Here is a 17,792-nt window from a genome sequence, read left to right on the forward strand (position 1 = left end):
CACTCAATTATCCAAAATGGGCAGTGCAGTCCACAATGGAGAGAAAGCTACCTTCTGAGTTGGCTGGACCAGGGCTCAATTCTCTGATATAGACTTATTATGTGATCCTGGGTAAATTAATTAACCACATAGTTCCCCAGGCCATTTTCTATGGTTGCAAGTTGAAGAGCAGATGCTTGTTTGCATTGGTAGAATTCTTTTTATCAGGCATTCCTTATGCCAATTAAATCAATGGTCTAGCTCACTCCAAATCCAAAATTCTGACAGCTATAAAATGATGATCAATCTATATAAATATATAGACTATAATAATAAATGGAAACAACTATAAATGGAAATTTCTTATTTTACTTGTACTTTGCCAAGACAGAATATCAGAGTGTTACATCCCAGCACTGTTACTCAATATTTGTGTGCCTTTGAGCAAGTCGCTCGATTTCTAAAGATGCTGGTTTCTCTTCTGTAAAATGGAGAAGTTGTACTGGATGACATCTGAGTTTCCTTTGCATTCTAAATCTATGGTTGCAGAATCATAAAAAAGTAAGAGCATGAAGTAATTCTCTTCCTTTTTTTAAAACCCTTCTTTTTGGTCTTAGTAACAACTCTAAGACAAGAGCAAAGGCTAGGTAAATGAGGTTAAGTGACTTACTCGCTCAGGGTCACCGAGCTAGGATGTGTGTGAGGCTAAATTTGAACCCAGGTCCTCCTGACTCCAGATCTGGTGCTCTAGCCACTGTGCTATCCCTACCGACTGATTCTTAAACAATAAGAAGCCAACTTTTCATTCACATGATTGGTTTTAACCAATCTTGGATGATTCTGAGCACTGGCTAAACATGTCTTGTGTAAGATAGCTATAGATAGCAAAGGAGATGGGTCATTCTAATTTTTTTTCTCTAGGTAACTCCTTGAGTTTGATTTATGAAAGCTAAGGCTTCCATGAAACGTGGTTTGAGAAATGTTGATGTAATAGGATATTTTATTATTGAGCAAGAAGAGATCTTAAGATTATCTGTTTTGAACACTTTTATTTTGGTGATAAAGAAAACGAGAAGAAATTCTCTTGTAATAGGAATAGCCACATTTTGGACTCCAAATTCAAAAGATGACTGCAGGACTCAGTTATTCTTGACAACCTATTCCTACTCAAAGTTTTGAAGACCTAGAGTACAAACTTTTCACATAAAGGGCATATTTGAATAGTAGTGATCATCTTAGGTTAGTTGATCATGATGGGCAGCATTGGACACTGGACAGAGCACTGGGCTTGGAGTAGGAGACCTGGTTCTTCCACTGTAGTGCCTTATGAAATGTGCAGGTAATAGATTCCCTGGGTTACTTCCAAGATAAGGGAGCCTCTGGAAACAGCAGAGCTAGACTGATGACATTAGTGACATAGCCAAAGTATCTAAAAGAGTCAGATGACAGTAAGAAGTTGGACTGCCTGTGATTTGATGGGGAGGAGAGGCTAGTCAGAATGAGCCCCTAGAAAAGTGGTGTCTGTGGATGCCAAGTTAATATTACCAGCCCAGTTGGGACATCATGCACTAGGGAGATCCAACCAGCAAATTTTTGCAGCATCATCAACATTGGTACATCTTAACCAAACCTTACCTTAATAGTATTATACCTTGCCACAACATTGCTAGATCACTGTCCCATTCATAACATTGTGTCAGATACTGAGAATTATATGCTGCTTAATAGCTAGAGAGGAGCAATGATGCAAGTGATGCTGTAAGAGCACCAATGGTATCAGTGGCCTGTAATTTTCCAGGCCAATTTAAAAGTATGAATAAGTTGCCCAAGGGTTAGTAGGAGAATAAGAAACTAGCTCAAAAGTGGTATAGGAAGGAATGTGGACAAACAACTAGTATTTGGTTTAAGAAGGTATTTTAGTTTGAGTAGACTCCCTTAGAATGTAAGCCCCTTGAGGGCAGAGGCTATTTCACTTCTGTAATTGTATTCCCACCCCCTAGCAGAGTGCTTGGCACAAAGTTATTGCTTAATGAAGAATTATGTTTTACTTTCATTACTGATTGAAAGATTGTTTGAGGGAGACTGGAAAAAGTGAAAGCAAGGAAGGAGATCAGTTAGAGACATGAATGCAAGAGAACAACTGAGTTAATCAAGGAGTCCTAGAGGGAATCAATGCATTTGGGGATAAGGCAATGACCTTGGTCCTTGTGCTCCCCCTTTCTCCAGTGCCTCATAAATAAACATCAGCAGAAAGACCTGTGATGAAAGACACCCCACCACACACACACCCTTTACCTTCCATCTTAGAATCAATACTATGTATTGGTTCCAAGGCATAAGAGCATTAAGGGCTAGGCAATGGGGGTTAAATGATTTGCCCAGGTTCACAATTTATATATATATTTATAAAATATATCTGAATCATTTGAGTATTGAGCTATTCCTATTTATGTTTTGGGAAGAAAAGGTCTAGGGTTGCATAGGGTGATCGAAGACTTGGAGCCTCTATGTCAGTTTCATGATAATAGCAAACTCACCATGGAGGTGGCTCCCTCCTCAAAAAACTCTAGAGAGAGGAATGGGGATGATACAGAACTTAGAAGCATCTCCTGCAGTTTTAATTACTTACTGATAAGCTCTCAGAGCAATAAAAGTACCAAGGTAGTACATGTTGCCTACTGTACCAATTGAAGTATCTTTGAAGGTTTTGGTGTTTATTTCTTTGCCTGGTTTCCAGGGGAAGCTGGATGAGATCCTGGTATTTGAAGGGAAGCATACCTTGTATTTAGAACAAAGCCCCAAAGATTAGTGGCAGAGCAGGCCTGGGTAGCTCATATAATAGGCAATCTGGGTGGCCCTGCACTGGACTGCAGTGCCTTTGATGAGAACAGACAGCCTGTTGCTGGGTAACTATGAACACCATGAATTGGAGCTCCATGTGATGTTTGGACAGTCTCATCTGATACGCAATGCTATGGCTTCTATGCTCAGCATCGGTGATGGGGTAAGACCTCTGCTGGAGCAAATAAATTAGTTGAAGGTTTTGAGAATTATTTGGGGCTGAGAGGAGGTGGTCTTGATAAAAATATCAAATTGACAATAATGAACTTTAAGTATTCTTAGATGGCACCTTGACCTTGAAAGCCCAAAGGGTGAGATAGACATGGTCTTTAGCTGAATGATAGACTATAATACTAAGGAATGTGTATACATGTGGCATATTGAATATATAGAGTCTGGAAGATGGAATTGTTTGATCTTGCCTCTGACAGTTGCCAGTTGTATGACCTTGGGCTTCTCAATTAACTGCTTTTGGTCTGAGTTTAATTTTCCTCAACCAGAAAATAAGAGTTTAGACCAAATGGACTTTTGGGTTCCTTTTGGCTCTAGATTTTTTTGATCCTCTGTGAACTCAAGATATGGGTGAGGGGTGATCTAAAGACAGAAGCTAAGTCCATAGCTAGAAAGAAGGAGCTATCATTTGCCACAGGCCAGATGTTCTGTCAGCAATAATACTGGCAAGCTATGGTCTATATTTCTGTGTATAACATTAGAGGATGGTGTGGAGATACAGCAGAGGAAACAGCTTATGGAGCTTTGACAGAAACCTCAAATATGCAGGGAATAGATCTATCCCATCACTAATGATTCCAGTGAAAGTAAGAGTGGATGGTTCTGGCTGCATTGATGTTCTGCCCGTCTCATTGGAAATCTGGGTTCATGCCCCTTTCTCAGACAAGGCTCAGAAAGAATGGAAGCAAAGATTACCTTTATCTATTGAAGCTTATTTCCAAGATCACCAGAAGAGAGAAGTTATTAGTGCTCAAAGTCAGTTGTAAAGAAGTATGCCAATATCATTAATAGTCCCCAAAAGGGGAATCCAGGGTTTTCTTCTAGGGGAGAAGACACACTACTAAATAGACCTCGACAAGGAGAGAAGACCAAGGAAAGAAATGGACTGGCCTGACGATGGAGGACCTGCAACTGGAAGGAGCAAGGGGAAGTTTGGGAGTCCAGAAAAAGGCTGATAGTCAACAAGCATTTATTAGACACTTATTCTGTACCAGACATTGTGCCGAGCCCTAGAAATGCAAAGAAAGGCAAAAATACCACTCTTGTTCTCAAGAAACTCACAACCTAATGGTGGTGGTGATGGTGATGGTGGTGGTGGAGACAACATGTACATAAATAAGCACATGCAAGATACAAACAGAGTAGATGGAAGGTAATCTCAGAGAAGGCACTAGCCTGGGGAAGGGGAGCACTTTGTTTTCTCTGATACCAGTGGAATAGTTTGCCCTTGCCCCTCAACAGAGTTAAATGGGGGAAGATGGACTGTGGATATGGGACAATGATAAGGTATTGAAGGCTATAGAATTGAAAAGGAAAGGAGGAAGCCGAGCCATGTGCTGGAAGCCATAGGGACATGCAGGTTGGGACACTAATTTGGAAGTGGAGGAAGGAGTATGGAGCCACATCTGGCATTTTCACAGAGCTGGAATTCTGGTTTGACTAAAGAAGTGTGGTGAATGAGAGAGCACTGGTTCTCTCAATGAGTATATCTACATGGAAAGAAGTTTGATGGAGGGAGATTGAAATTGGTTGACTACTCAGGGGATGTCAGAGAGGGAACTGGTCAGTGCTAAAACAAGTGTGCTAGAGAGGGCTGGCTATTCACTGAATCCTGGTCTTAGAGAAATGGGATATGAGGTTATTCAGTGAACTAGATCCTAATTTCCTCCTCCACAACCCTTCAACCAGCAGTACAGATGCCAGGAGAACAAGTGATGAAAACACTGCCAGATTCAATTTCATTTTAGTACAATGTATCTGAATTAGATGTTTCCAGATGACACCAACAGGCTTGCCTCAAGCTGGCTCAGGATACGGCAGCTTCTTAGCCAGGAACATACCACCTCTTGCTTCAAGGTAGGCTTCTAGAAGCTACTTAGGACATAGAAACAGAACACTTTGGGCTTCTGAGAGCTGTATTTGGCAACTTCTGTTCAAGGGTTGACTTTACAGCTTGTCTTGTCTGTCTTCATCAGCAGATTTTAAAGTTACTCTGCCATAACTCATTTTTTAATCTCATCTCACCTCTTTACTTTCCCCATCTTTGTGATGGAGAAATAAATCCCAGCTACCAAAGAATAACCCTCCCAACACTAACAGCCTGCTTCCTCGACCATCTCTAATCTCCATGACCTAATTCATATCTACTCAATTTTTTCTGCTGTGCTCTCTGGAATGACTGTTCCTCAATGAACAAACTTCCTTTTTCCCCTACCATGTTCTCTCTTTCTTGGAATTCACTGAGGTCTGGATCTATCCTTATGACAATGTTTCCCCAGACACCCTTTCTGGTCCTGGATGCATTTTCACTCACTTTTTAATCCCTGTTCTCAATTCGCTGGTTGAGAAAGAAGAGTTACTTCTTGATCTCCATGGCAACATCCAAATTCTCTTTCTACCACCATCATTCAGCAACCTCTATTCCTTTGAGGTTCATGTAATCCTAGCTTATTAACCAGACCAGATTCTGGCTGTCATTATCAGACAGCTATCAGGAAATGTCCCTTCTTTTTTTCTATGAGTTCAATGACTATCTCATAGTCTTTAACTTCATTCTAACTTTTTGCCTCACCAGAGAACTTTCATATACATGTTAATATTCTTTCAAATAATCTAACTTCTCAATTCTTAAATCTATTACGTTCATAAGGCCTACTCTTCCACTACATGTCAACTGCAAAAAGAGATGTCCATATGCTTGATTTTGCTATCAGCCACAAATATTTTACTTTCATGTTTAAGAACTCTAAATTTCTTTATCTGTGGTCTCCAATACTTCTATCCTATAGTTCTATTCCAGGCCTATCACCCCTGCTGTGTGGCTATACTCTTCTCTCTCTCTCTCTCTCTCTCTCTCTCTCTCTCTCTCTCTCCCCTCCTCTAATCTTGACCCTTTGATAAATGAGTCCAACTCTATATCTTCTACTTCTGAATTCTTTCCTTATTGAAGATTGATCATACCTTATGAAATGTCCAACCCTGGATTATAACCTTCTTTTATTTCTATTTATGCAAAGCAGAAATGATCAGGAGGAAATCATGAAACCATGTTTACTAGGCCCACTACAAATTTGTACTAGTTAGTCTAACCTGGGCCATCATTGCAGCAAGGCAATTTGACTATTTTTTCCTTAGTGATTTTTAAAATCCATTTATCAAAATGTTCTGAGTCTTTTTCTTTTTTCTCAAGCTTCTCACACCATCCTTTCCACCAACACTTTAATTAGGGACTTTGCTTCATGCTTCACTAAAAGTTTGAAGCCATTCTCTGAGCTCCCTCTCATTCTTCTTCTTTCTCATCTTACATTCTTCTGAATCCTATCTCCTGCCCCACTATCTTCTCCACTTCAGGATCTGATGAAGTGGCCCTTCTTACAAAGGCAAACATTGGCCATTAATCCCATTTCATCTTCTCCAGCAGATTAGCCTCAAATCATCCCTAGTCCATCTTTAATCTCTTCCTTTCTAATGGCTACTTGCCTGTGGCCTAAAAATATGCCCCAAAATCTTCCCTTCTTTACAAAAAAAGCCCTTAATAGAGCCTCCCATACCCGCCAGCTGTCATCCAACCTTTCTCAGCTGATCTTGAAAAAGCATTCAGCACTTCTAACTCCCCTCCCTCCTAAATTCTCTGCAGTCTGGGTTCCAACCTGATAACTAGAACCTTTCTCTCCAAAGTTACTAATTATTTCTAAATTGTCAGATCTAATGGCCTTTTCCTAATCTTCACCCATCTTGACCTCCCCAGTATTTAAAACTCTTGACTTTCTCCCCCAGATGCTCAATCCTCTCTGGATTTTTGTGACTGTTCTTTCTTGTTCCTCCTCTTTCCCGTCTACGTGCTAGATTTTCACCCCTGTCTACTATCCATTTTTGCTTTGCATTATCTCCTTTGGGGAACTCATTAGCCCCCACAGGTTCAAAATATGATCTCTATGCCTGTTATTCCCAAATGTATATATCCAGTCCTAGACTTTCTCCTAACCTATCGTTATGCATTATCATCAACTGCATTTTTGACATCTTAAATTAGATGTCTCATAGACATCTCAAGCTCAACATACCCAAAACAAACCTTGATCTTCTTTTTCCCTAAACTCACCCATCCTTCAAACTTTCTGTCTACTGCCTAGGGTACCAGCATCATTCCAGGCACTCAGGCTCACTGCCTCAATGACTCCTCGATTTCATTTACCCCACATATCTAATCACTTGACAAATATGATTTCTCTGTGACATATCATACACACACACATACACACACACACACACACACACACACACACACATATATCACCTTCTCTCTATTCACTTAACTACTACCCTAGCTTATTTCCTCTTTCTTGGACTATTGAAATATGTTTCTCATTGATTTCCCTGACTTGTCTTTCCTTATTCTAATCTACTCTCGCAAAGCTGCCAAAGTGATTTTTTTCAGAAATGCAGGTCTGCATTACCCCCTTCACTAATCTCCCTACTACACTATTACTTTTATGATCAAAAAGAACATTTCTTGGACATTTAAAATTCTTTACAACCTGGCCTTTTCCTTTACCTTCTGTCTTCCAATTTATACTATTACCTCTAAGGCAGAAGAGAGTGGTAAGGGCTAGGTAACTGGACTTAATTGACTTGCCCAGGGTCACACAGCTAGGGAGTGTCTGAGGCCAGATTTGAACTCAGGTACTCCTGACTCCAGGCCTGGTGTTCTATCCACTGTGCTACCTACCTGTTCCTCTTATTAGTCTTTTAATACATTATTCTCTTGCATGCTTGCTCTATGTAGCCCCACCATTCTATACTACTTCTCATACATGTCACTCCCTTTCTCATCTCCTTGTCTTTGCCCTGACTATCTCTCACGCCTGGAATGTCTTCCCCTTAACAGAACTTAGAATCTCTAGCTTCTTTTAAGAGAGCGAAATGCCACATCCTATAGGAGGCCTTTTCTCATTTGCCAAGCTGTTAGTAAGTTTTTTTTTTCTAAGACTATATTACATCTACTCTGCATGTTTCTGATATATACCAGTTTCTGTACATATTAAATCCCTCCATTAGAATGTAAGCTCCTTGAGGGCATCTTTGTTTTTTCCTTTTATTCCTAACACTTAGAACATTTTCTTGTATGTAGTGAGCAAATGATGAATGCTTGTTGATTGATTCTGTGGGCACTTGAGTTCTTTGTTCAGTTCTAGGAAGAGGAAGGGTGAGGGAAAAGGAAGGGAATGCGTATTTACACAGGACTTGCTATGTGCCAGGCATTGTACTAATTAATTACCCTACCAATATATTATCTCATTTCATCCTTATGCAAGCCCCTGAGGTCTTTGCTTACATTACCTCCATTTTACATTTGAATAAACTGAGGCATGTCTAGCTGGCACAGAGGGTATCTGAGGTCATATCTGAACTCGGGTCTCCTTGACTGCAAGCTCTATCCACTTTACCACTTAGCTACCTCAAGAGGATGATGAAAGTACATTCATAAGAGTGATTAAGAGCATGGGGCTCCTGTGACCTTTTCATATGCTGCTGTTGCTTCTATCTAGCACAACATCATTTAACTTAACCTGCCTCACTACATGGGGTGGTTTATGTGTGAACTTCACTTCTTCAACAGCCCAATCGATCCACAAGATTTTAGGGGAAAATTCTCTGAAGAAAAAACTAAGTTACATTTGCTTTAGCTAAAATAGTTACACATATCATGCAGGATTATAAGCAAGGGGATATTTCGAAATCAAAGATTGCATGTTGCAACTCCCCAAGAGCCAGGAATCCTGGCATTAAACATTTCAGTTTAAATGGAAGATTCATTTTATGTTGGCTTCAATTCAGAAAATAATATTTCACAAAGACAATAGATTTAAAATGAAAGAATGAAACCGCAGCTATAAAAGTTCTTGAGTAATTCACAGAAAATTACAGGATCTGTACTTGGAATGGCTCTTAGAGATCATTAATTTCAACCTCCCACAAATTGTAGGCTTACCTTTTACAGCATCTTTGACAGATGGTCATCTACCCTCTGCTCAAATACTTACATTGCTTAAGAACTCCTGAGACAATTCAGTCCATTATAAAACAGCTCTAATTGGTCAACAGGGCAGCTAGGCGGTGCAATGGATACAACTCATCTTCCTGAATTCAAATCTGGCCTCAGACACCTACCAGCTATGTGACCTTGGACAAGTCACTCAACCCTGCTTACCTACTTCCGCATCTGTAAAATGAGCTGGAGAAGGAAATGGCCAACCATACTTATTAGTTGTGTGATCCTGGGCAAGTCACTTAACTTTCTTTTGTCTCTGTTTCCTCATCTGTAAAATGAGCTGGAGAAGGAAATGGTCCACCACTCCAGTATCTTTGTTAAGAAAACCTCAAATGAGGAGCAGCTGGGTAGCTCAGTGGAGTGAGAGTCAGGCCTAGAGACGGGAGGTCCTAGGTTCAAATCTGGCCTCAGACACTTCCAGCTGTACCCTGGGCAAGTCACTTGACCCCCATTGCCCACCCTTACCACTCTTCCACCTATAAGCCAATACACAGAAGTTAAGGGTTTAAAAAAAAAAAAGAAAATCTTAAATGGGGTCATGAAGAGTAAGACTTAACTGAAAAATGACTGGACTGCAAATGGTCAAATATTCTTAAGAATCAAAAGCCCCTTCAGAAAACCAGAATAGCAGAGTAGAAAGCACACTGAGCCCGAAGTCAGAAGATCCATGTTCAAATGCTGATTATACTACCTACTAGCTTGGTGACCTTGAGCAAGTTATGAAATCTTTATGTGCCTCAGTCTTCCCATATGTAAAGCGGAAATAATACTTCCATTTTTCAACTCACTAGATTGCTATTAGGAAAATACTTTTTACCCCTTAAAGTATCAGAGAAATATAAGCTGTTGTTTTTGTAATTTTCGTTTATTTTGTCTTCTGAAGCAATACCGAACCAACCTGCTTCTTATTCTTTTTGATAGCCCTTTATATTATATGCATTCTATGTGGCAGCTCTGCACATATTTGAAAATCCTTAGTTTTCCTCTGAGCTAAACCTGTCCAGTTTCTTTAAGTGTTCTTTTTAGGAAACTGATGCCAGAGCTGTTACTATTCTGGTGTCTTTCCTCTATATGGCCTTTAATATGTCAGGGTCACTCAAATGTGCCACCAAGAATTACACAGAGTATTCAAGATGTGGCTTGATTCATGATGGACATTACTGAAAATAATGCAGCCTAAAATCGCATTAATTTTTTTAGCAGTCACATTGTACTGTTTGCAAATATTAAGCTTGTGGTTGACTCAAACCCCCAGATGTTTAGCATGAACTGCCTGTCCTTGCCACGCGAACTCAGCTGTTTCCAATACAGGAAGTATGAGCAGTGGTGGGAAGCTGTCAGCAGCTAGGGCTTGGGCAGAAGATCAAGGGGGAGGGAAGGGGGTTCACCCCAAACACCAAGCTTAAAAAAGCAACACATAATCATTTTAGCAAGAGAGTGGATTCAGGAAGGATACCTTTTGAATGAGGCCAGACCCTTTTGGTTATCCAGTTTCAGGAATACTTCCATAAGCCTCAACCACACCTACCTGTTCTGCCCTTTGGACCCAGATATTTCAATATTTCTGACCCATATTTATAAAGCTTGGGAACACCCTATGCCCCTGCCCCTCCCTGTCTGATGTCTATCTGGGGATAGCTGGGGATAACTGAATGCCCTTCCACTAACATCTGACCATTTAGCTATTTTTTTTTTACTCTACCTCTATGGCAATCTCTCACTTATAACTACTGACCTACTCTAGCCCTCACTCTTCTCCTGGGCAGGAGCATACAGTATATGTTTCCCCTGCTCAGGAGGAAGAACAGTATACTCACTAACCAACTAGATTCCTCCTGCCCTAGCCCCTGCTAACTTTCCCCATGCCGATTCATATCTCTGGGTTTTTTTTTAATATACATGTAAGAACTTACACTTACCCCGGTGCTAAATTTCATTTTTGCTGGTTTTAGATAAGCCTTCTTACTATGTTGGACACACTTTTTTTTTTGCCACCCATTAGCTATCCCTCCTCCCAGCCTTATATCACTCACAAAGATGAAAGTCATCCATTCCATGGATTCAAATACCCATTACAATATTGAATAGTGCAGCTCTGGGGGCAGAACTCAGGGCACTATATTATAAATTTCCTTTCAAGCTAAAACAGGATTATTAATGAATATTCTTTGGGTTTATATAGTTGCTCCATACAAATCCACCCAATGATACCTTTAACCAGTCATATTTCATCAGCTCATTCACCCAGATATCATATGAGATTATGCCAAATGTTTTCAGAATAACCAAAACAACTCATAGGTTCTAGAGCTTCAATGGACCTCAAAGGCCTTCTAGTCTGACCCCTTTATCTTACAGATGAGGAAACTGAGACCCAAGGAAGTTAAGAATCTTGTTCAATTTCATCGAGATAATGCCAGAGCCAAGAATGAAACCAATGGCTTTCTGAGTCCAGAGACAGTGCTCTTTCTCCTGTTCCATGTTCCATGCTTTATTAGGGTTTGACAGTCCTCCAAATGACTATACTTGCTGAAGGTATACTCAATGAAGCTATTAATTGAGAAGGTTCATGACAGTTTTCAGAGTGCTAAATTGTTTCGTGAAAATACTGCATGAGCCAGATTTTGACATCTGGAAACAACTCCTTTTTATCAAAAGAGAGTAGAATTTTCTGTCTAGCAAACTGTTGACATGGTTACATAGTCTCTACAAACATGATACTGTCTGAGTATGAATTTATTAGCATTACTAGACAAATACCATCATGAGTGAAGGTGATCTTCTTATCTTTCTCCTACAATCAGCCTACAAATACTTGGCCATCTTACAGTTAATAATATGTTAACAAGAGGCTTTAAGGCAGTGATTCCCAAAGTGGGCGCCACCGCCCCCTGGTGGGTGCTGCAGTGATCCAGGGAGGCGGTGATGGCCACAGGTGCATTTATCTTTCCTATTAATTGCTATTAAAATCAAAAAAATTAATTTCCAAGGTGCCAAGTAATATTTTTTTCTGGAAATGGGGCAGTAGGCCAAAAAAGTTTGGGAACCACTGCTTTAAGGTTTGTTAAGTGTTTAGCTGGCTAGCTCAGGTGAGCTAGGAAACACAATAATTGCTATCCCCATTTGCAGGTGAAGTAGCTGAAAATTAGGTTGTGACTTCTCCCTGGTCCTAGAGTTAGCAGGTGTCTGAGGCAGGACTGAGCCTAGATCTTACTTCTTCTGCCCCTTAGAATTCCTTGAAACCTTCAAGACTGCACTCAAATGCCACATCTCCTGGAGTTCTTGCCTGGTAACCTTAGCTGTTCTAACCATCTGCTCTAATGTTACTTTCCTTTTGTTTATATATATATATATATCCATCTATCTATATATCTTAAGAAACAAATTATTTACATGTTGTCTTTTCCATTAGAATGAGGTCCTCAAGATCAGGGACTGGTGGGTTTTGCTTTTTAATTTTCTTTGCATCCCCAAGCTTAGTGCAATATGCAGCAAATAGTAGGCACTTAATTAATGCTTGCTTATTCAGTTTCTTGATCAAGGCTAGCACTCACTCCACTACAATGCTTCAATAAACCACGAATCAAGCAGGATTTATGACGTACCATCTGTTCTTCCTCAGGGGAAATCTTTTCTCAGCACTGTTTAGAGTGTCAAGCCCTGGAGATCAAGGGACATGATGACCAATTTCCTACATATATTCACAACTCTGGAACTTCAGGTAGCCTTTCAAAATTGAGGTCCATCTCTGTTTCAGGCTTTTTTCCCTGTCTCCACCAAGGTTCCCACTTGAAGTGCCCACAAAAGATAAAACAAATTAAAACATAAGCAGGTACACAGTGTCCCTCTCAGCTATTAAGGAACCATGTCTTCCTCCCACTATACAGCAGGCAGCACAGGATTATCCTACCTGGATGGGAGTGGTTATTACATTAACTTCCTGTAATAGCCTACTCCCTATGGCAGGCATTGTGGGAGGCATGCAAGTACAAGATGTGATCCTTGTTCACAAGGAGCTAATATTGTTGGGGAAACAAGGTTTATAGGTGCAAAATAATCTGAGAACAAAATGCAATTGAATGCTAATATTGTTTTTCCCATTAGAATGTAAGCTCCTAGAGGATATGGGCTATTTTTTTCCTTTCTTTTTATCCATAGTTTAACACAATAACGCCTTGCATATAGTAAACACTTAATAAATGTTTGTTGATCGACTAACTCAACAGCATGGTTCAAGAAATAAGACACAATTAATGAAATGTTTAAAAGACATTTAGTAAAGAAATTAATTCAGTTCAGGCAACAAGATTTGGATACTAACACCAATTTGTTTTCATTTCTCCCAGACTGAGCTCTACCTGAGGCAGTGAAGAGAGAGCTACCCTTGAAGATCTGGATTCAAGTCTTCCTTCCATCACCTACTTGGTCCTATGATCTTGGACAAGTCATTTATTCTTTCTGTGCTCAGGGCAACTCTTTTTTGCTGAGAAAGTGATGACTGGCATGATTAAGAGTGCCCTTACCCTATACTAATGAAATTACATACCCATTCCCTATCCTTACCAGTTGCTACAAAAAATCAGTATTGTACTGACCTGGAACTATCGCAATGTTATTGACAAACAATACATCAGCACAAAGCTAGGCTGGATGCCTTTATCCAATTAAGTAGGGGAAGAAAAGCACTTAACATTGACAATCTGTATTGCTAACAGATGTGTTCACAGTTTATAGCAAGTCAAGTATGGCTTTTATAACTTCTTTGTTAAATCCAAGCAATGTGGCAAAAACACCCCCCCACCACCACCACCAAAAAAATCCCTAATAACATTTGAGGAGCTCTAGACACTGGGTAGACAAGCAATTTAGATAACATTATATGCCAAACTTTGAGTCTAATTTACGTTTGAAGCTGAGCAACTTGGGCACATCTGAGGAAACTGAGGGCTAGAGAGGTTAGATGTTAAGTAGTGAGGGTGGAACTCTGAGGCTTGAGCCAAGAAACAGATAATCCTCAGAAAGCATGGAAACATTTAAAGACTCACAGTTGGAAGGAACTTTAAAAATCCATCTCTAGTTTCTTCATTTCACAGATAAGGGAAACGAGGCCAAAGGGAGTAAGGTGACTTGACTTATTCAAGCTCATGGTTTGTTAGAGGCAAAGTCCTGAATCTCATTCAGATCTACTGATTCTCAGGCAGGTGCTTTTTCACCCAGATGCTGCCAAATAATGGAATAATTCATGCTACCTAGGGAGGTACTGGTTTCAAGTCCTTTGAGCCACTTACATCTCTGCAAAGCATAGCATCTGTTCAAATTTTTCACAAATTCTTCCATCAAGGAATGGATGAGAAAATGCTGCTGGCAGCTTCTGAAAGCCTTGTGCTGGCACATGGGTGACGCTGCCACCAGGGATGTGTACTGACCACCTTATTGATTAACATGAGATTGGCATTGATTATCACTGACATGCTCTAAACTTGGCCAGGACTCTGACCACCAGAGTCAAGAATGAGGTCGGCATTTCCAAAGAGACATTCAAAGTAATTTTAAAAAGTAGAAGGGTATAGAAAGACTGGAACTGAATAGGAATTTACCCAAATCTGATAATAACTTTAGAGCAGGTCTTGTTTTGTAAACATTTTTCGATAACTGTGTTTCCAATATAATTGGTTTCCTTTATAATTCTATGCTTTTACTTAATGCATTTAAAAATAAAATTCAGTGAAGGGCTCCATTAGGTTTCATCAGATTGCTAAAGGGGTCCATGATACCAAAAAGGTTGTGAACCTCTGCTTTAGAGGAAGAAAGTCCTGTCCAGTCAAATCTAAGATTTCCATTTGAGAGAAGCTGTGTCTTATGACCCTAGTGGACATGTTTGAACTATCAATTCTTTCAGTTTTAAAGCCCTGTGAAGGCTGAAGTAGCTGAGACCATTTCTGTAAATTGGCCTTTGAAGGTATTAAATAATGACAACATCAACAACAACAATACTGATGATTTTGTAAGAGCTTTCAGGATTGCCAAATCCTTTACATATATTGTCGTATTTGATCGAGTCATTTTTGCTTAAATTTTCATCTGCCGTGAATTTATATCTTAAAGTAACAACAGAAGAATAATTAAAACTCCATGTGATATGGTATCATTACTACATTCATATTATGTTTCCTTTCTCTTTCTTTCCTTTTTCTTTTCTTTTCTTTTTTTTTTTTTTTTGCTAAACATTTTAGGGTTATTTCTTTCTCCCTGGGTAACTCTGGGAATCTTTGGTGGAGCTGCTGGAGGAAGTGAGTCGAACTCTTTGTTTTTGTAATCATATACCTGCCATTGATATAGAGGATGAAAAGAAAACACCAGGACACATTGTTCTCTTTTTAAGCTGGGGCACTCAGTTCTGGGAGAGGGGAAAGATGCTATTTCTCTCCTTGAAACACAACAAGAGCCAGCAGTTCTTTTACGGAGTCAGTTTCTAAAGTTCAAAAAGAGATACTCTCAAATAGCCCATTTCTGGCATTGCTGAAAGAGTGTGTGTGTGTGTGTGTGTGTGTGTGTGTGTGTGTGTGTGTGTTTCTGTCGGTCTGTGTGTGTGGGGTGAAATCTCTCTTCACATCCTTAAATGCCTTCCAGGGAAATGACTTAGAGGATAATCAGCACCATAAATTCAAACAACACTCCCAAGTGATCTTCAGCAACCCAAGAGGCCCACCCTATGTAACCCAAGTCAAAATTGCATGCTTTACCTCCTTAGTAGGCAATCCAACAATATTAACTGAATGAATTGAAACCCTGAATCTTTCCAGGAAAATCCTTTCAGAACTCTCCTAGGTAAAAATGACATCTGCCAACTGCATGAATATATAGTAGGGCACAACAATTCTCTAAGTAAAGAGGCCTAGTTACTGTCAGTTAAACCAGTAACATCCAAGTAAGCCAAGAAATCATTCTAGAACATAACATATTAGGTAGAAAACTGAGTCTCTTTGAAGTTTTGATTCTTCTAGTCTTCCTAAAAATGATTTCTGAACAATCTATTTTTTTAATGAATGGCAATCTAAGATGATGAGCTAGGCATATAGAGAGGTAGTTATAGCCTCTCAATTTCACCTCCTTTTCAAGGTGGTAAATCCATGATTTTAAAAAATAGCATCTTCACCTTTTTCATATAAATATTGATTCCTCGCTTGCCTTCAAAGCACGCCATCTCTTATATGGGCCTCCTCTGTATATATACACTTGATCTAATCCAGTTGCACTCCTGTTCTTCAGTTTCTTTAATGCCATTTTTACTTCCTCATAGATAGGTCACAGATTGTGATGTTAGAGTAAAAATGTGGTGGTTTCATTTTTCTTGCACTTGTAATCATTGTAAATGGTGAAAACTTTGTAATAAGTGATGAAAAGTTTATAATAAAAATTCTTACAGATCTTTTTCAATCAGTCAAGCCAATACTTGTTGACTTGCTTTGCTTAGTGTTATGCTTTCATTTTTATCCTTAAATGATTTCAGGATAATTTGGCTTAAAATTGTATCTCTTGCCAAACTTTCTGCACACTTGTTCCTCCTTCTCCTCACTGTTGTATGAGCCAATACATGCATAATCTTCTATCATACTGCTCTGAGAGGTTTTACAAGGGAATTTATATTCTAAAGCAATGTTGCCCTTGGCTACCATATCTGTCAGTTTGGCAAGTGAATCAAGTGTTTGGCTGTCTGACATAGTTTTGAGGCTTTTTTGGCCTCCTCATTGTGGTAATTGCTTCATGTTGGTTAAACTTCTATAGGAAATATGCTTACTTTCTCATAACTGCAAAATCTTTATAATCATTTCTGATGAAAACACAGAAAGTAAGGTTTTGCAAAACATATTCTATACCAGTCAACATCTTTAGACATACAATTGAAATGTGTACAAAAAATCTGTTTATTATTTGTCATCTATAAGAAATTATATTCATCAGAGTGAAATGTAGCCTTAAAATCTTCCCTCCAGTTAAATGAGTCCCATAAACATGTGCTAAGACAATAAATGCATTCACTGACACAATAGGCAAAGAATAAGAAACAGAGGCATATGCTTTCCAAAGGATGCCTGTCAAAGGTACCTGACACTATTAAAGATGCCCACTGCAGAGCACACATATGAGAGAGAATCTCTCTACATAGTAACATCCTCCAGATGTTCCTACTTGGGAATTTACACTGATTACAACAAGTCCTAGAGCTTTGCATACTCTCATAAATGAGAAGCAAAGTCACCTAAAAGGAAAAACCAAGTGGATGAAAGATATCTATTGTCTGAGCTGATTGAAGTTGGAGGGAAGCCTGAGTGCATTTATCTTGGACAGACAGTAAAGATGGACATTGAACTAGGTCCAAAATTGAATGTGAGGAAGAGAATAGACTGGATTACATTTGAGAAATTAAGCAGTGCTTTCACAGCTGAAAGGAAATCCTATCTTTTTAATACCTGCATTGCAGAATCTTAACAGTTGGAGTGGAGCCTTTGTACAACATCCTAGCCCAATGAATGGTCATCTAGCCTCTGCTTGAAGATTTTCCAAAAAGGGAGAAGTTCTGCCTCTTTAGGTAGCCCCACACCACTTTGGGGAAGTTTTATTTGTTAGGAAATTTTCTTTTCTTTTTTTGTTTTTAATATTGGGAGGAAATGAAATCTTCCTAATATGT

General features: G+C 39.4%; 1 protein-coding gene across 4 annotated transcripts in view; it reads right to left on the reverse strand.

The window, feature by feature from the left end:
• Positions 1–17,792, reverse strand: part of SLC1A3 (solute carrier family 1 member 3) — a 108,344-nt gene that overhangs the window by 43,036 nt on the left and 47,516 nt on the right. The gene's annotated exons all lie outside the window — the stretch shown is intronic.

Source organism: Gracilinanus agilis, chromosome 1 (assembly GCF_016433145.1).
Source record: "Gracilinanus agilis isolate LMUSP501 chromosome 1, AgileGrace, whole genome shotgun sequence".
NCBI lineage: Eukaryota > Metazoa > Chordata > Mammalia > Didelphimorphia > Didelphidae > Gracilinanus > Gracilinanus agilis.